The sequence below is a fragment of the Athene cunicularia genome, assembly GCF_003259725.1.
Source record: "Athene cunicularia isolate RWA chromosome 9 unlocalized genomic scaffold, athCun1 chr9_part1, whole genome shotgun sequence".
In the NCBI taxonomy this organism is placed as follows: domain Eukaryota; kingdom Metazoa; phylum Chordata; class Aves; order Strigiformes; family Strigidae; genus Athene; species Athene cunicularia.
In genome coordinates, this window is record NW_020799110.1 from 12,332,839 (window position 1) to 12,356,042 (window position 23,204).

General features: G+C 44.3%; 1 protein-coding gene across 1 annotated transcript in view; it reads left to right on the forward strand.

The window, feature by feature from the left end:
* Nucleotides 1-23,204, forward strand: part of LPP (LIM domain containing preferred translocation partner in lipoma) — a 305,874-nt gene that overhangs the window by 78,461 nt on the left and 204,209 nt on the right. The gene's annotated exons all lie outside the window — the stretch shown is intronic.

Consider the following 23,204-nt stretch of genomic DNA (forward strand, 5'->3'; position numbering starts at 1 on the left):
AAGTTCTCCAGGAGGAGACGAGCCTCAGGAGAGTGCAGTGCCTCTGGGCAGTCTTTGCTGTGGTGACGGTTCCCTGAGCCTGGTGCCTGCACCAAAAGGCCACGTGTGGTGTGTGCACTGGGCGCTGCATTGCGAGCCAGCCTGGGTCCAGAGCAACCCATTGCCATGAGGGAAGGTGCGTGTGGGGTTTTGTTCTTCCGCTACTATGGTGGATTCAACTAGGGGAGCTTTTAAATTTGCCTTGATCTTACCCAACTTGAGAGTTGTAAGAGATCCATACAGCACACCGAAATCAGAAGTGCCTCTTCTTTACCCTGTTGTGTCACTGAATGTAACTGCACTTTCATTCTGCTCTTTCGATATGCAGTGCACATCTCTCCTTTCTTTCTTTACCCTCTTCTTGTTGTTTTTTTTTTTTTGTGTGTGTGTGTAAATTATGGCTAGCTGGAGATGAGATTTCAGCATCCTGTTTACTGCAAACAGTTGGGGACATTAATAAATGTTGAAAGACAAAGACAGACCAGGGATTAATAAGTAGAGGACAGGAGATTAATAGCAAGAGAGTAGTATTTGGTTCAAGGCCTGGTCTTCCCAGTTGCTGGGTTAGGGAAGATTAATGGCAGCTCGTCTGTTAGTCTCACTCTTTCTGTGGCAGCTTTCCTGGCTAAGTCTAATAAACTGTCCCAGTGGGTTGCTGTAAATATGAAATCTAGGAAGAAGCCCATCCTTATAGACTGTTAACTAAATGAGACAGTATTAGTTTTGCTTTCTATTCAAAGCTTAAGCAGCAGCATCAATATATTTGTGAGTGGTGAAGTCAGATGTTCAGGTGCTTACAACTCAGGACAAAAACATGTCATAAAATGTATTTGCCAAGCAAGCTGTCTCCTACAAATTGTTTTTTTTACTCTGTGTCCTGTGCAAGAGATCGATTTTTCTTCTCTTGACTGGGTTTTCAGCTTTGTTTCCTTGGAGAACTGGGCTCTTGACCTATTGCATCTGGCCTCTTATTAGGCTTTGCGTGAGATCAGATCATTGTAAGGAAACGCTAACTTTGCAAAGAGCATTCTTGGTTAAATTTGCTGGAGGATTGTAGAACATTGTAGAACTGCGTCACAGAAAGTCTTTATTCTGGTAGAAGGGTGCATGGTGTTCTGGGTGTCCTATATCAGTCTCAACCTCCTACCTTGTCTGAAACTGCCAAGTCAAGCATGGCAGTAGACCTTTGGTGTCTGCTCTCATGTGTCTTCACAAAGATGTTCCCAAGCTCTTCATGCATAGGGTTATACCAATAGACAAGTATGTGCATGGCCATTTTGGGAAGGAAGCAGCTGTGTTCCTGTACAGTGAGTGTGATGAAGATAGGGCTAACATCAGCACTTCATGGAGCAATAACTGAATTTCTTTTTCAGGGAAGAAAGGCCATGCACTGCTTCAGTGTCCCTGTAACAAAGCCCTTCCCCTCGTCTGCTCTTGCATGCAGCGCCCTTGGCTTTTCAGAAGTTAATTGATTTGTCCATATTACGATTCTCTCTTTAGTTTTATTTGTGTAAAGCAAAACACATGCTAATCTTCCTCCAGAGAAATGTTTCACACTGCTCCTCTTTGAACGTTGGCCCCGGGTCTGCTGCATTTCTTAATGAGTCTCTAACTAAACAGCCACAGTTCCCACATGCTCCATCCTTGACACACACATACTTGTACACCCACGTGCCTGCTCCCAGCTGAACCGCGCAGCCTGTCTGCTCCCCTCTCACGCTCACTGCTTTGGGATTTGCATTAGCAAGGCAGCACCTCCCTGGGAAGCCCTACATGCAAGAGAGGGCTTTGTACCCACAGGTATAGATATATTTGTCATCACATGAGCTGTCCTGTCAATCGCAAAGGCTGTAACCTCTTTATCACGCTGTCCCCCCACCCCCAGGCTCATTTCACGTGCGTCTCTGGGAGCCTGGATTCCTGCGGGCTGCACTACCCGTGGTGAGGACCTGAGCGAGCGCCGAACATGGAGCCGAACACCCAACACTCAATTACTGTCTGGTATGCCACTGGCTGCCAGATCTTTGATAGCTTGTTTTTAATGAAGATTCCTCCTGTAATTCCTAGAATATCTTACAGTGCAAAAAATGAGCTCTGTGTGTATTTTGCTGTGGGCTGAATTTTTTTCCTGCTCTTCACAGTTCCCTCCATGAACAGAGAGGAAAGGGAGGGGGAAGCAGCTGACTGCTTTTTTTGTTGTTGTTTTTTTACTTGACTTCTGTGAAATATGTGGCGATCAATCGCTCGCAACTAACAAAATGTTTTTGTTTCTCTTTGCAAAAGCATATGGGAACTGCAGAAAAAGCATATGGGCGTTTTTAGGAAAACATATTGGTGAATGGACAAATTATAGTGGTGCCAATATGTTTTGGATGTCTGGCTAGACCACTACTACTACCACACTTGCTGGCATGCAAACACATCCACAAGATTTCCAGCGTGAGAGTGGTGTGTAGCTGCTCCTGGGGAAACACAGGCTGTGCTGGATCAGACCTCTGTTAAAATAGCATTGTGATCCATCTTTGGTGTGCGTGACTGCCTCACCATGTCCCAGACTAGGCTCTGGGCTTGTGTTTATGGCAGCATATCCATTCTCTCGGTAGACTGGGCCCAGATCTCCACTTGCAGCTGGCTGCAAGCAATGATAATGGTAACCATTTTTCTTTCTAAAGCCCTTGACTGCAGTCCTAATAACACCTGAGCATCTTGCAAACAGGCTAGCGGCCTGTGGTTTTCCTCTGCTGCTCTATCAAGGTCTTTCTGTGTTAGCTGGAGCTATTATTTTTAATTTTTCCATCAGTGGGCTGCTTTTGAGGAAAAGCAAAATATTGCTTCTGGGCCCAGGCCTGTTTGCCTTGATACTGGTGATCAGGGAAAGGGATCTGCGATCCGGGAAGAACTTGGTGGGGAATGGATTAAGTGCTCTTAAATGGTGTGTTGATTCTGCTGGCTCACAGCATCCCTACAGCTTGTTGCCCTGCTGTGGACCTCCATGCAAGGAGAAGTCCTTGATAGCTCTGTCTGGGCAATCCTTCCAGGTCACCCTGGCAGGGAGGGAGGGAGCGCTGCCTGCTCTGCTTCGGGCTGTGTGGGGTTGCAGGGGTGATAGCAGCTCTCTGCCCACATAGGGCTTTCAGCAGGTCCTAGGGGACTGGCTGAGATGGAGGTCTCCTTGTGCTGGCATACCTAGGAAGAGACCCTTCCTGTCTGTAAGGGCTCATGGTCTAAATGGGCAAAGCAGAGTTGCTGAGAAGGATGTAGTGGTCTCTGAGTGTCAAGGAGATGTGCGATAACTGAACTTAGTGGTTTCATGAGCAGGTTCAACTAGAGTTTGTACAGCTGCTAGAAGAGGTGGTCCTGCTCTCTGTGTGTCCGTGACTCTCATTCCTGGCCATACAGTCACTTTTATCCTTTACAGGCACAAGCAATGAGACAGAGGAGAGGGCAAAACATGTGGCTAGAGACTGAGAGGATAAGCAAGATATGCATTTGGGCAGTCATTTGGACATCACATTGTTTATCTCAGTTATGAACCTGCACTCTCAAATATTCTGAGTGGTAATTCAGCACCTTTTAGCATTCTTCCCCTTATGCCAACTTTGGGATGATTTGCTACTGAGTAATTTTACATTATTTAATGTAGCCACTTCCCTTATAGCTCTTTTGTTCCGTGAGACAATTCCCTATTTTATTATGCAAACAGTACATTAAGATCCTTGTGGGCCAAAGTTCCCAGCAGTGCTTGAGATGACGGCAGAGAAGTAGGTTATTTCAGAAATAATGATTCTCTTCTCTAGAAGCTTTCTTGGAGTTCTGCTTTAACTGCTTTTGATATTATACATGCTTTAAAAAAAATAAAATCCAGTACTTCCTAAATGTTATAGAGCTCAAAAAATACACTGTATGCCTTGTCACAATATTTAATACAGAGTGCTATTTACAGTAATGAATCAAAATGTCAGTTTTTAAAATATGAACTGTCAGAGTGTTCCTACTTTGCAGAAAACTTTGATATGACAGTTTGTTAATCATATGACTATTACATCAAATGTGTCTCAGAGTACTTTTGCTCAACAAAGTCTTTTTTTATTCCTTCCCCCTCTCTTTTCACTGTTAATTCTGGTGGAGTTGTTTGACTGAATGCACTTTGAGAGGTCAGAAGAATCCAGAGCTGAATGCTTTTGCATATGGACAGATGGGATGTATCAGTGCCTGTGTTCATGCTCATCTTGGTCACCTAATCTTGGGTACAGCCTGGCTTGGATCACCTTCACTTACATCCCCAGTGTTTGCCCAAGCCTGCAGTGTGCTGGGGCTCAGGCAGCAGTGCTGGTGGAAATGAGCCCTGACCAAGCAATGCTGATGCCTCCAGGTATAACTGCGTTTGGGGCAGCTGGGGTAAAACTGTCTCTTGAGTAATAAAAAGATGGCTTGTACAGTAACGCTTCTAATCCCTACAGCTTTACCATGAAGGGACAAGTAAAGATCTCAGGGCTGCCTGTGCATCCTCCTGTGAGCTGAAGGGCTGGTTGTGCGGTGCAGGGTTGCTGTTGCTCCTGGAGGAGGAGACGGGGCTGGGGATGCAAACGTCCTCTCAGCAGTGGCTTTGGTTACTCTGGACCCAGGTCAATGAGTCTGTTTGTGCCCTGAACTCCCCAGGATACTTTCCTCCCTGAACAGACCAGGATACTTTCCTTCTTTTTTGTTCTTTTGTTTGCTTATCTGCAAAATGGGAGTAATTAATTGATATTAGTTAACTTGCAAGTGTTCTTAAAGCCGATTACTCAAACAACTGCACTTCGTGATGAAGACAAGGGAGAGCTTATGTAGATAACCGTGCTTTAGAAAACAGCCTTTGGCAGAGAGGGTTCAGCATGCTAATATGAAGAGTGGAGGCCAGAGAGGAGTCTCGGGTGTAGCAGAGCTGTGTACCTCTGCCCATAACATCTTTGTGCCACATTGCCTGGGGCTTTAGATGGATTCCCATTGCTTATTAAAACTTGCTGAGTTACCAAATGGCATAGGTCTTACAAGCGCAATATTTCTCATTTGGAGTTGGCCCAGCACAGCTATGGGAATAGGAGGAGTTTAAAAAGGCAAAAGCTGTGTATCAGCAGTCCCGCAAAGAGGAGTGTGGGCGGTACAAGACAGTAAATATTAGAATCATAAAATCATAGAAAGGTTTGGGTTGGAAGGAAACATTAAAAATCATCCAGTCCCAACTCCCTGCCATGGGCAGAGACATTTTTCATGAGATCAGGTTGTTCAAAGCCCTGTCCAACCTGGCCTTGAACATTTCCAGTGATGGGGCACCTGCAACTTCTCTGGGCAACCTGTTCCAGTGTCTCATCATAAAACATGTCTGTCTTAGGTCAAATCAGAAGGTTGTCTTGACTGTGGGTGTTTCTTGGGGCGTGATTAACTTGACATTTTAGCTGGGCATGTCTATTAAGTAAAAATCTCAACTCTTTCACTAACGTTATTGGAGAGATGAGAAGAACTTGTTTTCAGGGGTCTGATCACATATTTAAGTGCAATTTTGAGTAGCACGTTAGCCAGCTCTTGCATGGGGAATGTACAGGTAAGGGCCCGGAACACATCTGAAGTTAAGTACACTGAGGCTTATTGGGTCTCTCAGGTGGAAAGATTTGGGAAGGTGGAGGCATTGCTGTAGCATCTCTCAGTAATATCCTGCTGATAGAGGAGGGGAGGAGAAAGTGGAGAGGAAAGGAAGGGGGAAAGGAGGTGGCTGGTGAGTGCAGTGATGACAGCACGAGAGGCTCTGCTGGTGGTGGTGCCTGGTGTGGACCACCAGGAAGCCTGAGAGAAGCCATGCAGCGAAACCCATCCCAAAAAGGCTCTTAAACAAACATGCCCGGGACAGAGGGGCTGCCGACAGTGAGGGCTGCTGTTTGGGCCACTGTAAAGGTGTCACTTTTCAAACTGTGTATCCGTCACCTTCATCGAGCAAGTACTGCTGCTTGCTGCATTCCATCATCCCGCAGAGAAAAATTGATTATTATTCAATTTTCATTTTAGACAAACCACATTGTTAGTGCGATGATTTTTCTTTTATTATCATTACTGCAATGGATGGAAAAGGAGCTCTAACAGATGTATGATTAGCAGGGCATGAAATTAAAAATGTTTGTGTACAAGGAAAAGGTTGTTTACGACCAAAGTCCTCATTTGAAAATTAAGCTATACTAAGATTGGCCGTGCAATTCTGCAGCAGGCATGCAGCCCACTTCCCTCCCTCTCTCCCAGCAGCATCAGCTGAAAAGTAGCAATATTTTAAATGTTACCTTTATTAAAAAAAAAAGTAATAACACAACTGAAAGGTCAGTACTTGCCTTTGGAGGCAGATTATCTAAACAGCTTGTTCTCCTGCTCTGGCACCGATAGTGTCAATTCAAGAAAATATTTTGACTGATGCTTAAGCCCCATTGATTAGGGCAAATTGAGCATTTTCTATCAAAACTCTTTTGGGTGGAAAATAAGGTTCTGACTGAATAATTCCAAGTGTGGGTGTATACATGACTGAAAAGTATTTGTTGTCAAAATATTGAAAAACATGTATTTGGAGTCACTGCTGTAACATACACGGAGGGGTGTGGGTTTGTATGCGGCACCCAGTCCCTTGCCCCTCTTTGTGGGTCAGTCTTGTAGTCAAGCCACAGTGTCTCAGTCTTTGCATCTCACCTATCTCGTTCTGTTCTTTTTGTCCTCTAAAAACTTTGTGGCCAGTTTCAAGGCTGATGCTAGTTCAAATCCGTAGGGCTACTCATATGTAAAGAAAGTTTCACCTGGGTGAGTGTTTGTAGGACCAGACCCAAGGCATTGTCGTGATGTATTCTGCCCGCTGAGCCTGGATGGCATTGAGAAGAAAATAGGAAGGGGGCTAAAAGATTGTTCCTGCGCTCTGGGAACAATTGAGACAGAAAATTGCTTCCAGGATTTCTTCACTTTTCCGCAGAGGGTAATCAGCCTGTGTAATTCTCTGTCACAGGAAATACTGCCTGAATCTGTTACCCAAAGACAGCAAGCAAAGTTTAGAGAGCAACTTGAATACCAAAGGTACTGCAGAGCAGGGACTGTCCCTTGATTGTTCTTGTTTGGTTTTTTTGGTGTAGTGGCTGCTATATATGTCCTAGGATGTCACAGGTGGTGCAGCTGATATTACAGATTATTGAGTATTGGCTTAGATACTTGTCATGTTCCTGGTACACAGTTAGATTTAGGTGCCCTGAACAAGGAAACAAGTTTGTATGCTGAGATTTTTAAGTAGAGTTTTGGCGAGTGTGGTGCTCAGGTTATAAACCTGAGATTGTGGAGGAGGTTATAACAGTTCCAAGTGAGATGATGGGTGTCTGAGCCTGTTCTTGGCTTATTTTTAATCTTAACTCCATAGATGCAAGCAAATTGCCATTTCTGCACCTTTATTCATCTGGAGGGTGGGGAGGCACTTGGGCTATTGCAGGGGTTTGTGTTAAGTTTCAAATAAGGCCTTTCAGCCACATGTTTTATTGCAACTTTTAGGGGACATTATTTACATTTTTTACTTGAGTGAGAACAGTCGTGGCTGAATCACTACGTTAGCATTATACCTGCTGGGCACCAAAGTTTGCTTCCTAAATTCCCATTAGCAGGTCATACTGGGCCAAAGGATCTCGAGCTGTAGAAGAGAAAGGAATAAAACAGAATGAAGTTGGTGTTTGGTTATGGGCTCTGGATGTCATTGTTCCTGGCTGTTCATCTGGCTAATGTTTGCTTTTGTGCAGTATTTGTCTGTGTCTGTGCTTCTGTGCACATGGGGAAAAGGAGGACAAATATCACTGGGGTGGATTAGCATTAAAAAATAGTTAACTGATCAAAGCCATAAAGCTTGTCCAAGTGAATTCTTCAGAGAAACAGCTTTGAATTTCCCAAGCAGCCGCAGGCCATAAAAGCGAAGCACTATCATTCAGAGATGCAAAAAATCCCCTTCTGTTGGAGTGTTGGACCTATTTGTTCCTTTTTAGGAGGGCATTCAAAATGTTTTCTTAATTTTCTTCTGAACAGCTCATTGCTATCCATCATGAGCCTTTGCCAGCTGAGATGGCTCTGCTTCCCCTCAGTTTTAACCCTCCACTGAAATCTGTATATCCATGCTTTGCATTTTGGATGCCTTTCAAGATCTGGGCACTTAGCAGTGGGGTGGCCCATACAGAGCACTTTCTGTTTCCGAGTTCAAAGTGTTGTAAAGAAAGGGCTCAAAGTTGTCCCCGGTGTCTGGATGGCGGTGACAGGGGAGGGAAAATGCAGTGATGCCTGGAAAGATTTCCTGTGTGGCCTGAAGGGATGGCAGGGGAACCTTGTTCCCTGATGTCATGTTCTGTCTGGTCATCAGTCCTGCCCCAGCAGGAGCACCAGCCCCACTGGGTCTGCAGAGCAGGTGGGGCAAAGTAGGAGGGAATTTCATTTTACTTACAAGGAGGAAAGAAAACACATTGTTCGACTGCTCAGTGAAAGTTACTGAAGGCTCATACTGAAGGTTAGGCAACCAGCCTCTGGGAATTGGGCACATAAATTTGCTTTATACTTACAAAAGCGTCTCTTTCACAGTGTTTTGTTTTGTTGCTTCTTAAAACGTACAGAAGAGTAAAGTGCTGGTGTATGGTCCATACAGAGGATATCTGGATAGCATAGTCATTGTTAGGAATGGAAATTACACTGTGGTGTCTCAGAACTTGCCAAGAAAAAAAAAGACAAAACTCTCGGAAGACACGAGGCGCTTTGTAGCTGGAAGTGCCTGTCGCCCTGCAAGGACTCAGCTGTCCTTTTCAGATCCAATCTTCTGTTATTGAAAGTATTTCACTGTCTAATACCTACTAGCTTTTTAATACTGCTTAATTGTATGCACACCCCCCCAGAAGAAAGCCACACATATTTTTCTGCTCTTGTAAATGTTCAGCTTTAGGGCCCCCAGGGAGGGGTGTTAATGGCCATGTCCCGGCTGCCTTTCAAGCAGAGAATTCCACTTTTGCTTCCCTTCTGAAACTTGGAGTCTCATTCTCCAGATAACACAAATTTTTATATAACCACATTTAAAGTGTGCGCGCGCGCGTGTGTGTGTGTGTGTATATATATATATATATACACACACACACACACACATATATTTTCTTTTTCAGGTGAGGTAATGAAAATCCTAAGTAGATCATCCTAGAAACTGAGGTTATCTTTGTAACAGGTGGGCAACACATGGAGGCCAAAGTTGTGACTGAGGGATAGGGCTGCAGCTTTTGGAACGGGATTAGATCCTTGCACAGGTGTGGGCATGACATCTGTGTGCACCATGTATACACATCCTCTGCTTGGTTTCTGTGGTAAAAGCAGAGATAATTTTACCCACATAGCAGGGCCATTTGCTAGGGTGAAGTCATCAGTGTTCAGTTACTAAAGCACTATAGAGGTGCATCCATATACAGGATAGCACGAAGTAAGCATCCTTCTCCTCCCAGACTGTACTTTGGCCTCTTGTATAGGCCATATCCTACCCTCAGATGGGAGCAGTGCTTGGCTATTGATAATATGGGCAGAAATTGAATCTGAAGCCTAGGGCCATTCTGCACAGGGAGAGTATTGGGAAACAAAGCCAGGGTGTGAATTTAAAGTGCAATGGCTGTTCCGAGCGTACTTCTCATGTGGGCAGTCTTATTCTGCTCTGAGAAGGCCTTTGTGCAGTTCTGCTTCATCCATTGCCAAAGGCACTCTCAGTGCAGAAAGAAGAATGCCCACACAGGGAGCGAATAGCTTTTCCAGGCTATTTCACCATGCTGAGGAGTCCCAGGAGATGCACATGGTTTAATGTCCCCATGAATGTTGCAGGAGCTTACCCTTCAGCTCACTCTTCCACCAGAGCTTTCACGTGGGAGACATGCTTTGAGATGGGCAGTTGGTGGAGTTGTGTCTTCCGGACCCTGCCAGGTGTGGCGGGCATCACTCATTTGCCTGAAGTCATGGGGCTGGCCTCAGGGATCCCTGAGATCTGGGCTTCGCTTGACATCGTTGGTGTTGCAGTTTGGCATTCTCCATCAGTACCATCACCTCTTGCAGTGTGTCCTAGCTGCCGAAGAGAGCTCCTGTGAGATCATGTCTGTGTTCATGTGTTGTTCCTTTTCATATGAAATCATCAAGCAAACCTGTGCACTGGGTATGATCATTATCTGAATATTGTTGAACAGGAAAAAAAAAACCCAAAAAGCCCATCTGTTCTACAAAGAGGCAGTGTAAAGAGCAGGCTCTGTGACTAAATAAATTCACATCTGTTTAGCAGAACCATCAAATGGCGAGCAGAGGGGCCTAATGTGAATCACATGTTGAAACCACAAATATGAGTGAGATGAGCTGCAAAAGAGAGAGCCTGGAAGTGTTGATCCATGTGAGCGACTGTTGGTTTCTCTCCTTATTCTTTCCCTCTATCAGTTTCCTGAGCAAATAATGTAGAAACAAAAATACCAGGGATGTGCACATGTATATGCATACATATGTGCATATGTTCTTATTCCTTGCATGATTAACCTTCCTGTATCTTCTTGAGCCATTAGATCGTATCTTCAGTTGGAAGGACAATGGGATATAGAGGGGGCTGCAGAGGAGGGAGGGCAGAGCTGGTGTGAAGAGAGCAGGTGAAGCTGTTCCCTGGTGGGGTTGCTTCACAAAAAATGGCCCTGAGGTAGACTGCTTTTAAAATGGGCTTACCTTGGAAGTGAATCCTCAGGATGACATCTCCAGCAGTGTCATCTGAAGGAACCTGATGGGAGCAACCTAGAAACTTCAAAGGGTGGTTATGCCCTCATGTGCTCAAGCTAGTTTCAAAGTAGTTATCTGTGTACCAGTCCTAACAGACTGCATCTTTCCATGGATCAATGTAATTTGTTACTTAGGGTTTCCCCTTGGAGTTTTAAGTCATGCAGAAACAAAAGGCAGCTCAAGTTTCTGTATTGGTTGCATTTGCAGTTTATTTTTTTTCTGTGCCAAGAACATATCAATACACTTCCAAAACATAGTATTTTTATGACTTGAGGCAGCAGCATTTCTAACTTAAAAATGAGAAAGCTTTGGAGATGTACAAGGAACTCAGGTGCCTCAGTTGTATTATTTGGCTGGTCTCCATAGCCCCTTAGAGAGTCCATGCAGAGGAGCAAGCATCTTCTCTCCCACAGGATCTCATGAAAAGAAACATGCAATAATTTCAGTCTCAAAGGTGGTTTCTTGTTGCTGTCTTGCCTTTTGTCCTAGATATTTTTGCAGTAAATGAGGCCAAACTTGTGGGAACAAAGAGGGATGGTAGATAAGCTGTTAGACCTGATTTGCACAGATTCTGATCTCCTGCAGTTCAGTCTGCTGCCTTTAGCTGACAGAGAGCTGTGCTCATACAGCTCACCTGGGATGTGAGCTCTGCAGAAGTGTGCTGGAGGTAATGAAGCACTGAAGGGGCTGGTGGGGTTGAAGGTCCCCATGGAATGATTAAGGTGTTGGCAGCTGTGTTACTTCGAAAGAGAAATATGTACATTACACAGCAAAGGCCTGCTGAAATGCCTTGCAGACACTTGGTTGTGTGTGGGAACATGCTTTACTGTTGGCCTGTGAGAGAGTGGTAGCAACTATTGGAGGGCATTTGATTAACTGAGCCGTGTGTGCACTTGCCAGCTGCGTGGCCCAGCTGCCCTAGTGTGGGTCAAAAGCAGAATACAAGTGGTTGCCAGCAGTGGCTAAAATGCAGCAGTGTATCACTGCCTCTAGATAAATTAAAAGTTTGGTTCTTCCTTCCCTCCAAAAATTCCCTCTGCTCATGATTAATTTCCTATCTTCCAGCATCCTCCCCCTCTTCTCTTCTGAGAAGGTGCAGTGAAGATGGATGAGCACTGCAATATTTCCCCGGAGACTGTGAGATTTGAGCCATTTCACATCTGGGGAACCAGTGTGACCAGTCTAGTATGGAAACTCTTTTGTCACAACAAAATTTCATGCTGATTTCTGGGAAGGAGACAAACGATTAATTTGGGTGGTCAAAACCAGAAGGCACCAATGTGATAGTGGTGGAGCAACTGGAGTTGGCTTTTTAATATGATGAGCTTGTTCAGCAAAATTGCAAGGCCACTGTGGATGCCTGCCTGGGTTAACTTCATTGCTGGCACTGTGGTTTGCACCAGCGGAGGAATTATCTCCCAGAGCTTTGAGTATCACTGTTTGTGAACGAGCAGACACTGAGATAAAAGGGAAAAGCAACAGCTTCATACGCTGGTGCTCAGTGGTTTTATGAGTTTCAAAGAAGAATTGAAAATCAAATCTCAAGCACTTGTCCTCAGTCACAAGTTTCTATTCAGAGCAGAACTAATGGCCTATGGTTACTAAAACAGAACCTTATCTTGATGTGCTCCAGAGGGTCACTGCATACTTGCCTTTGCTCTTAATATTTCTTTTCACCCATTTTCCTGTGCTTCCAGAACACCCCTCTTTGAACAGCTGTCTTATCAGTGAGCTTTATGCTGTGTTTATCACAAATAGCATAGGGGTAGCTAACATCACCTTGTGACTTACCCTTTACCCACATGGCCATGGACATTCTGGAGCTCCTCCAGCTTAGGCACCATCTCAAAATATGCCTTTTATTCTTTATTCTTTGACAAAAGGACCTAGAGTAGGCAGTCAAACCTGAGTCCAATGTGTGCTATCATTGCCAATAAAGCAAACTGGATATGAGGTTGCTTCAGGAGAAGCCTGGACAGTAGACTGAGATGAGTTACTGTTCACCTTTACTCCCTGCTGGTGAAGGCTGTTATCTGGTCTTGGGGTCCTCGAGTTGAAGTGGGGTGTTGAAGAGCTGGAGAGGGTCCAGAGGAGGGGCATTCAGGGACCTGGAGTGCATGGCCTACAAGAAGAGGCTGAGAGAGCTTTGCCTCCTCTCTCTGATGCAGTGATCCAGTGGCAGCCTGTGACTACTGCCAGGGGCATTACAAAGATGATAGAGCCAAAAGCTTCTGTCCAGATGGCAAAATAAAATGCCGTGGACATTCATAGTGGATTGGGAGATTTAGCTGTAGAGTTGGAAAAATATTTTCACTGGGAAAATAGTGCAACACTTGAACAAGTCACCAGGTAGCAGAGGATTCTCCATTTTGGAGGCTTTCAAAGCTTTATCTAGTGTTGGTGATAGTCCAGTCTCCTGCTAAAAGCAGGACTTGGTAACCTGCAGAGATCCCCTTTCTTTCCTGGCAGTATTGGAGGCTTTTAGCTTCTTAAAGGCGGAAGCACTTAAATCTTTTTATTCTGCTTTGTGTTGCAGGAGGGAGACAAGAATACATTGGGGTGCTCATGTTTTGATGATGTCAAATCACCTGTTGTTTTGAAACTCAGAGAAATGTAGTCTTTCTTCTGACTGTTTATACAAAGGGGTCTGCGTACTTCCTTTCCTACAGTTTTCATGCACTCAAATATCTTGCTTCCATTAACAGTCTCTCCACAGCATCAGTTCCCAGCCATCTGGCAGCAATCACTCTTCCATGTGTTAGGATATAGGATTTGCCATAGGAAAGAGGCTATTTCCCCTGATTATTTGCAAGGTGCCATGGCTTGAGCTGCCAAAACTGAGGCACAAGTTGGTGCAGTGCTCAGGAAGGAGGAGAAATCATCAGGGACTTGTCATACTCAAGGCTGTGACTTCCAGGATGCCTTGGAATCTGGGGTAAGAAAAGTGTCAGGGATTAAAGAGTTTGATCCTGGACGCATCTTGCGCATTAATTGATCTAATTACTCTTTAGGCATTTCAATCTCAGTCTGGTTTGTATCGCCAGCCCCTTGAGGTGTCACAAGAAGGTTATAGTGGTGTTGGCCCCGTGTGTGCATCCTTCTTGAGTGGGGACTGTGCTGTGCCCATATTCTGGGCTGCAGCTCCTATGCCATACACAGCAATTCCCTCAACATCTTGGGGTTCAGACTGCCAATAGGAGATACATTTTCTTCCAGGGATGGTGGCAACTGACTCTTCCTGCAACTTCAGCTATTTTAGAAGAGAAATGGAGTACAGGGAACCCATCATAAATAAAAAACTCACCTACACCCACACGAGCCTTGCTGGGTAGGACCTCAAGCTCTGCACTGCTTCCTTGTTCACTCTCTGTTAGTTCCCACTCTCTGCTGAGCTCAGATCCCTGCTGTTTCTCCCTGGGCTGAGACATATACACACAGCACTCTGCAAAGCTAATACAATTATCTATGTGTCAATATGCTGCCACAGTCCCATTTGGTCCCACTGGGGTCTTGTTGGTATCTCACTGCTGAGCTGAATGTCAGTTCTGCACCGTTCCTCCTTGTTTACCGTCAGCATCAGCATCCAGACAGCCTGGGCTTGCTGTGACAGCTTTAACCTTGCCATCTCTTGTTGTCCTGATTTCTTTTCTCTTATGTGGGACTCTTGATAGGCCCAATTCCAGTATGTCTCCATTGGTTGAGAAGTCTAGTCCCTTAACCATTTTATTTGATGGATAAGCTCTGTGTTGCTTGGCAGTGCCTTACTGAAGTAGGAAGCCAAGTACTGAGCTGTGCTGTAGACAAGACAATGAGTATGGGCACAGAAGGAATAAAGGCATCTTTTTTTGGCAGAAAATAAATCGTGTTCAGGAAAACAGTATTTGTGTAAGAGAGCTCATAGCTGAGACTCACAAAATAACCTTTCTGCATCATTTTGCCCGTTCTTTTGCTGTCCCTGTTAATATATTTCCTCTCTCATTTTATACACAAAATTCTGAAACATCCATCTCAAACTTTTCTTTGTGGTACAGCAGCACCTTCACAAACTTGCAGGTCAGGTTATCACGAAGAGAAGCTTTAAGAATTGGAAGAAATTTGTCTGGCTCAGATCTACCTCCAGGCTTAGCTCTTAAGGTTCAACCACAACCTTTGCTGTATTTGAGTAAGCATTTTAGGCTGGCCAACAGGTCTACCTCCTCCATTGCAGTTGCCCTGGGGTGTGTTGTGACCACAAGTAGCTGAGGCCTTGGATTAATGTTTTATCCAATGTGATTACGTTTGGAGTGGCTGAGGATTGTCTCATACCACAGAAGTCAAGAATCGGTCTTCTCTCTGGTGAAACTGTAATGCAGTTGTTAGAGTTGTATTAGATTAGATAGATCTATCTATCTCCAGGGAGTCAGTACTGGCTCTTTGTTTCAATGCACATGGGCCAGTCAAGTTCAATTTATTGGGATTTTAAAGCCTAGTTTGTCATCCAACACCAGGATGTGACATGGCTGTAAAAGGAAGATCTCGTTCATCAGCTTTTATGTGTGTGTTTTGCAGCAGCAGTCAAATTCAAATAGCCTGCATCTAATCCCAAAACTACTAATGCAATTATATTGGGAAAGAAAAGAAGTTTTATGTTTAGTTTGCCCTTCTACCTTTTCCACTACTGAAGCTGATGCAAGAGAAATTAATTAAGAAGGAAACTTAAGAAAGGGTAAGTTTTTGGTTGATATCAAAATTTCCCCAGCAGCAGGGTTTTGGTGTAAGGATTTGTGTGATACTGGGTTGGTATCTGATGAACCATATTCATGCTGACATTAACCTGTGTCAAGCATCTTTGTAGCAGAGAGACCATTCTTTACCATCATGTCTTTATAATCTCCACTATGGACTGGCTATCTTCTGTTATGCCTGAGTAAAACTGCAGAAGTTGTAGTGACTTTATTACATAAAACAAGGTCACATCCCAAACTGGTGTGGATCTGCTGGCAAAAAACCCAAAGTGTGGATGCAGCCATGCTGGGGAAAAAAACCCCTTATTTTGCAAGTATTGGTTATTTAGTTAAAAGAACGGGCACACACTGTGTTCATTTGTGAACCACTGCAACTAGAGAATAAGGAATATTATATTGTATTGCCAGTAGGTGATATTACTTGCATATCTTAAGTGGGATACAGCTATATTGCTGCAAACCCTTTTGAGTGCAAATAAAGTCACAGCTGGAAGTTGGATTTTAAAGTCATAGAATAATTGATTTTGGAAGTGATCTCTGGAGGTCATCTAGACCAACCCCTTGCTCAGAGCAGGGTGAACTTTGAATTTAAATCAGGTCTTCTGGAGGATCCCCTGGAAATTTGATTGAAGGCAGTAAAGACAGAGTGAGATGATACTAGATTATATGCTTTGAGGAATAATTCAGTACAAGCAGTGCTCTAACTAGGTTTATTTCTCTTTTAATTCCTGTGATTACATTAGTGATGTCCCACAGCAAGAAACTGGTGGGTAATTTCAGACCTGTTTAACTGAAGAAGAGGCTTTGATTTTATTTATTTCTTTCTTTGGAGGGGATTGATCTGAAGAATTCCAAGCAATTGGAAGAAACTCTGCGTCTGGGAGAAAAGAGAGTTAAAACTTGCTCCAGCTAACACTTGCTGTGAAAGTCTAAAGCAAAGCATGAAAAAATGTCCATTAAACAGTATAAAACGGGTGTAAGCAAAGAAACCTGATCTCAGGAGAGATGTGCCACAAGAAGTCAGAATCCATGTGCATCAGGTCTGCATATGGTCAAGAAGGCAGTCACTGGAGGGTGACAGCATGTTCCATTCCTCTTCTTCATATCTCAGAGTTGCTTTGTGGCTCAGTTTACTCCTGTTAGCTCTCCACTGCTCACCTGAGCCCCACGCACAGGATTCCCAGTGCTCAGAGTTGTTCCTGCAGCTTTGTGGTTCTGGTTGTTGATGTGATGTTGGAGGAGCATGAAAGATTAGAGTCAGTTTGCTCCTGGAAGGGTCTGAGGGAAGATCTTCTTTGGACTGGTTAATATTACAGGACTTAAATTTGGTGAGAAGTTGTGCAGATCGGCAATGAATAAGGGAGTTCAAAAGGAATCTCAATTCCCCAAATCACATAATTTCCTGTATGATGTAAAATTGATGAGGATAAGTAGTACCATATGGGAAAAACATCCCTGGAGAGCTTGGGCTGAGTTTGTAAGTACCTGTGGCACTTCCTATGTTTGGTTAAAGACCTCTAATGAGACCAGAATTTTGACATTATATCTTCTTCTGGAGGCCACAAGAAGTAGGAAAGCTTCATGGCTCGAGATCATCATCCATAAATAGAGAAATAAATTAACATTCAAAGGGGAAGAGTGCCAAGAGAAACAAGCAGCTTTGAGAGTTTGTAAAGAGTGAATCTCTTTGGTCAGCCTCAGTTACAGCTTTTGGCTAATCAGAGGAGTGGAGGTGATGAGAACAAACCAAATAAGTGTATTTCAGCAGGGAATTTGGGTTTGTGCTTTGGGGAATTTCAGAAGAAAAAAAAAAAGACGACAATTAAGCCTGGAGTGGAAATGTTTAGTCTCGTGGGTTGCACCTCTAACTGAAAGGGGCAACGTGTGGCATTATTTTGCATCATGAAGGGTGTCCTCTTGGTTCAGTGCTTGAGTGGATCTTGCAAGTTGGAAGGTGAATTTCAAAGTTTTCTCTTTGAGTTCTTTTACATGGACGAAAGAGAAGGAAGAGTGGTGAGAATGCAGTCTGCCTTTCTACACATGGCTCTTGTAAGCCCTGAAAGACAAGCTTGGGTTATCCAGGGAAGGGGATGACTTGATCATGTTCCTGAATAGTATCAGAGAGAAGCCACGGTAGGACTTTCAGTTGTATCTACTGTCAGCAAACAAGGTCCTGATTCTCTGTCTCTGGTCAGTCCCTTGGCCTTAAGAGTGATGGTTAGCTGTGCACGAGTGATAGTAAGAACATTATGGACTTACATCAAGCCAGTGGATTTAGGAAGGAGTGGGATGGAAGATGGAGCAGACTGTCTGGAAGCACAGACTGTTGCTCGTTTTTTGTTAAACACTGCTACTACCCACTATGAAGCATTAGCTTAATTAACAAAGTCTTCTGTCTTGGCAAAGTCTGTCAACATCGAAGGAGTATTTGATCCATGTTATAAATATGAAAATGAAATGAAGATTTATTTGGGTACAGTCTAATCACAGAAGAGCCAGCCTGTCTCAGAGATGAATGTACTAACAGTTTCAAGAGTAGACAGATTGGTACTTTACCTTTCCTTTGCTTATCTGATGTGAGGCTAAATTGACTTGGAACCCTCTTTGTTTTACCTTTGCTTCTCAAAGGTGAATGACATCCTGTAATTAAAAGCAAAACCAAGCACTTATGCCCACACATTTAAAAAAAAAAAAAAAAAAGGGGGGGGGGGGAAAAAAAAAGGCTTTTATTACTGCCTGGTATTATCTTCTATTGATATTCCTGGTCTGACATTTTTAGATAATGCGGTCTCATCTTGGGATTCGTGGATTCCAGTTCCTCTGCTGCGGTGTATTCTTTCATGGTTAGAATTTTCTGAACTCAGGGCATTAAGATTGTCCTAATGATAGAACCAGAGCACACTGTTTTTCTTATTTATGCAGCGTGATTTCACTCTTTGCTCTTAATGTTATTTATCATGGTTAGTCCAGTCTTATCCTCTGCCTCCAAAAGTAGGTGATGACTAATGCATCCAAGGAAGGAAGGATAACAGAACCTCGGGCAGCCACAGCTTGTTTCAGTCTGGTTTTTGTCTTTGATATTATTCATCATTTTACCCCTTCCATTTTAAGTTACCATTCTTGAAAAAACGGTCTTATGCTAGCATCCACCATTTCATAAAAGGTAGCTGAAAAATTGAGGAGAGTTCAGAGTAAATATAAATAAATGAATCAAGAGTAATCTGCTCTTTACAGTGAGTTTAATTGATACTTAATTATAATGTTTTGATTTGATTTAACCAGTGACCTGGCTGTGTTGTGAAGGGATCTGCTTAAGGAAAAGAGGCAGGTCTGTAATGCAGCTGACAGGAGTGTAACAAAATCCAGTGGTTGGAAATGGAGCTAGATATATTTAAAGCCAGACACAAAGGAGAAGCTGTAATTACGGTGCTTAATTGCTTGCCTAAACAATTTACCTAATGCTGTGGTGAAATCTCCAATACTTCCATTCTTTCAGTTGAAGCTTCGTGTCTTTTACAAGAAATATTCTTTAGCTCAACAAAAGCTTTGTGGAGTAATAGTTTGGTAGAGTTCAGTGCTGTACACAGTGCAGAAGGGGCAGAGGAGATGATCAATGAGAAGGGTTTCAAAGCCGTGATGTTAGGAAGATTTAGGAGATTTTAGTCTGGGATGGGGCAGTGAATTTGGGTAGTGCCAAAGTGGTCAGTGATAAGGAGTCACAGGAAAAGCTTGTAGCAGCCATATCAGAAGTGGAGCTGTTGAGTTACTGCTCACCAAGGAGGATGGCTGTGTGTGAGAGTGGCAGGCAGAAATGCAGAAGTCTTGTGCCAAGAGAGAGGGAGATGTGACACTGATGGGGGAGCAAGAGGTTGCTGCCCCTCTGGGAGAGTTCCCAGGGGCATGGGCTCTGATGGCAAAAGTTGTTCCAGCCTGACTGTGTTAAATGTTGCGGGGCTAGATTTATTCAGGTTTGCTAGGAAGGGGCTTGTCGAATGCAAACCATGCCTGATGAATTACTTGCTTGGGGAAGAAATGTAGGGGAAACTGCAGATTTAACCTACAGTTTAATTTTTTACTGAGAGCTTGGTGGTCCAGCCATTGACTTGAGCATCAAAGGAGTAGTAATAGGTGGCTTGTCCAGCAAAAGGCCGGTGAGACGCGCTGTTCTCCAGTGGGGGGGATTGTTTCTGAAGAACCAAAGTGATCAGATTAGGTTTGGTAGTTTTTCACTCTATATGCTGTTACCCTCGAAGGAGGAGCTTGCTGTATTCACCCTTAGAGATGGGTAATGCAGCTATTTTAACAGCTCCCTCCCTGACAGCCAAGGTGAGTGGATGCGCTTCACAACATTATGTTGTGCCAGTGTGCATGCTCCTAGAATGATTTTTCTGGTCCTGCTTTTTGGGTTCCCCCAGCTCATCAATATTGATGCTCCTTTTGTTGTGTTTTACCTGTTCCTTGGTTCTCTCAATATGGTTTGTTCTTTTTATTCTCTCAGTTTCTCAGTGACTTTAGCCTTCTTGCAGCCACTGACTTCTGCAATCCTCCACATCCCACATTTAGTTTGAAACTTCTGAAAACAATACTTTTTACTGTAGAGCTGGCAGAAGTAACTTTTTTGAAGGAAACACCTGAAAGACAAAAGTGAAACGTGTTTGCTGGCTAGACAGAAAAGCACTGCCTTTACTTACTGGGGGTTCTCACCCAAGTGTAGGAACCACAATGATGCAGAGCTGGTGGCATATGTAAGAGTAAGTTTAGAGTAAGAGAATTGGTTGTAAGCCCAGGTTTCCCTGTGCTGTTTTGTTTACTTGTCCACATCACAAAATGTTCATCTGTTTTGCTTTAAAGAAGCTTCTGATTGAAAACAAGGCGATATTGCAGGGAATGGTGGGGAGCACTGATGACTTTGCCTGAATTAGCCAGGGGGCTCCACCATGGGAGAAGTTTGCAGAGACAGGTGGAGGGCTGTGCCCATCTGCATGCCACTGTCCCTTATATTTTGCCTTGCTTTTGGCCTTTTATCAGATGAAAAAACGGGGGGAAAATAACAGCAAATCCAGAAGTTTAGCTACTGTTGTTAGAGAGATTCATTCATTTTCTTAGATGAGGAAAAGGGAACTTGCTGAAAACGTTGTCAAGGCACAGATAGCAAAAATGAGTGTCAGCAAATGCATGACAGAAATGAGAGGGGAAGAAAGAGGAAGAGAAAAAGCTAACGGGGAAACAATTTGAAAAATACCACCACCAAAACAAATGCATTGGAGGGTAGCTGAGAGGGAGTTGCGTGCCAGCTTACAGTCAGCAATTGAGTTATAGCAGTGTGGTCTTCATGCTCCCCAACTGTCCATAAGAGCAGTCTGCTTTTTAAGCTTGTTCACTGAGATTCACATCATATTCAGCCATCCCCAGCACTGTGCAACCTGGCTGCTGAAGCAGATATTCTTGGTTTGTGCATCACTCAACCCAGCCCTGCCATCAGCTTGGCAGCCCATGAGAGCTCAGTGGGATCGAAGTGTATTGTCTGGGAGGTTGTTAAGGAAAAACTAGGGAGCTGCCAGAACAGGAATGAAGATAATCTGGTCAGTTCTGAGATATTTTTTTTTATTTTTTTTTTGCTTTGAATCACTGTGGAGGTAAAGTCTCGGGCCTGAGGGTGCTTCACTCAGCAGGATGCTTTCATATGAAACGTCAAGCCAGGGGCTGAAAACCTGTGAGAATAAAACTCTAGGATGCTTTTAGCAATGGGTAAGTTATAGTCATCTTTGGATGTAATAACTGCAGAGTGCAGAGTTGTCCTGTTTAGCTCTTAAGGCTGAATGCCCTCATTGTTTTCTGCTCTTAAAACCTAGATAGTTGCCTGAGTTTTACTGCCGTGTTTTACATTTTTGAAGGATGTGGGAGGAGGAGGCAGCAGTGTAGGTGAATCTTACTACTCAAGTGGGAGTTGTTTTCTAGGTCTGTCAGGGCTGGTGCTGGTAACGGGAAGTACCAGGCAGTGGGAGCGTGGTTCGCGTGCCCTCCACCCCCACCCATTGTGGCTGGTTTCCTCTCCAGCCCTGTGGGGAGGACCTGCCTTTCACTTCTTGCTTTCAGAATGATGCTCCCCACTGATGATGTGAGGTCAGAAGGCAGGCATATGTGGGAGGGAAAGTTGTGTCCTTTCAGCTCGGCCTTAGATGCTTGTCCATCTCCAGGGTGCTCCTGCCATGCCCCATCTGCCTCATTTCTAGCCAGTCCCTCTGTGCTGGCCCTGGTGGCTTCCCTTCACTGGTATCAGATGTCTAGCACAACAGGCTCATCTGTCAGTGATAGGGATCGCGAAACCGCTGCACGCCTGCCAAGCAGTCAGACACGGTGAGGAAGAGTCACAAGTGTTGGGGCTGATGTTTGGCACTTGCCAGTTCCTCTGCCACACGAGGAGGTGGAAGATGAACACAAGTTGCATGTCTCCTAGTGCTGAGTCAGACATTGGGACTTTAAGTAGACATGACTTCTCAAGTAGAAAACCTGTTACCTGGAGCAAACTTACTGGGATGGAATAAGCACACAGATAGATATATACACATTAGTTTTAACAGTCATTGCTGTTAGCTGGAGGTACTGTCTGCACACTGCGATGTGGAAACTGTTCCTTTCCCCCAAACTGTCTCAGCATTGCTAACAGCATATTGCTAGGACAAGGTTATCCATGCAGGAACCTACAGGGCTGCTTTCTCTAATTTATACCCAAAGGCGGTCTTTGATAATGAACTCAACTGTATTTGCGCCACCATGATGCTTGTAGGATGCAGGATGAGTTGGCAAAATAGGTCTGCTCCTATGTCCCAACAACTTAGTCTTGATGTTTCTAGTGATGCGTAAGCCCATATTAGGAGAAAGGAGAAGTAAAGTGTGGTTTTGGCTTAGTTTTCTCTAGGTAGACTTAAATATGCTATCAGAATATGCTTTCTTCCTGATGAAATGATCCGTATAATCCTGGGGGCTGGTTGAAGAGCTCGGTGTTGTTTGTTTCTCTGAGAAGCATGTATGCATGGAAGTCTTAGCTGTGAGGCACCAAGGATATGCCCAGATAGGCTAGGAGTGAACCTGTGACTGAGTTCGTGCGTGGTATCCATGAGCTCTGTGGGCTGTACTCCTCAGCTTTAGAAGTACCTCCGTGTGATCCATTCAAATAGCTGCATCCATGACCACAGAGCTGTAGCACTGTGGACTTTGGTCGCGATTTCACTCCAAGGGGGTCTACGCCTGCCGGAGGCCATGCTGTGTTCCCTTTCCTCTTCCCACCCTGAGCTCAGAACTGTTCACCCCAGCTAGTACAGCCCTTTGGTGCCGCACTCAGCAGAGCTGCAACTCTCCTGCATCTCAGCCCTGGCAGATTGCGCTTAGTGCTGCAGTGCAAGACCACTTCTGCAATTCCAGCAGCCCCTCTGCTTTGTCCCGTTGTTCCCAGATGGAAGTGCCTTTCTGCAGTGTCAGTCTGCTAATGTCTCCCATGGCCTAGTGCTATCTCTTGCACTGATCCTTTTCCATGAACAAATCTTCCCCGATCAGGTTGCAGCTGCCTGCTGTTTTCAGTAGTCTTGAGGCATCCTGACACCAAAGAAGATCGTGGGCAGAAGTGACAGGGTGCTCAAGAGCTCCAAA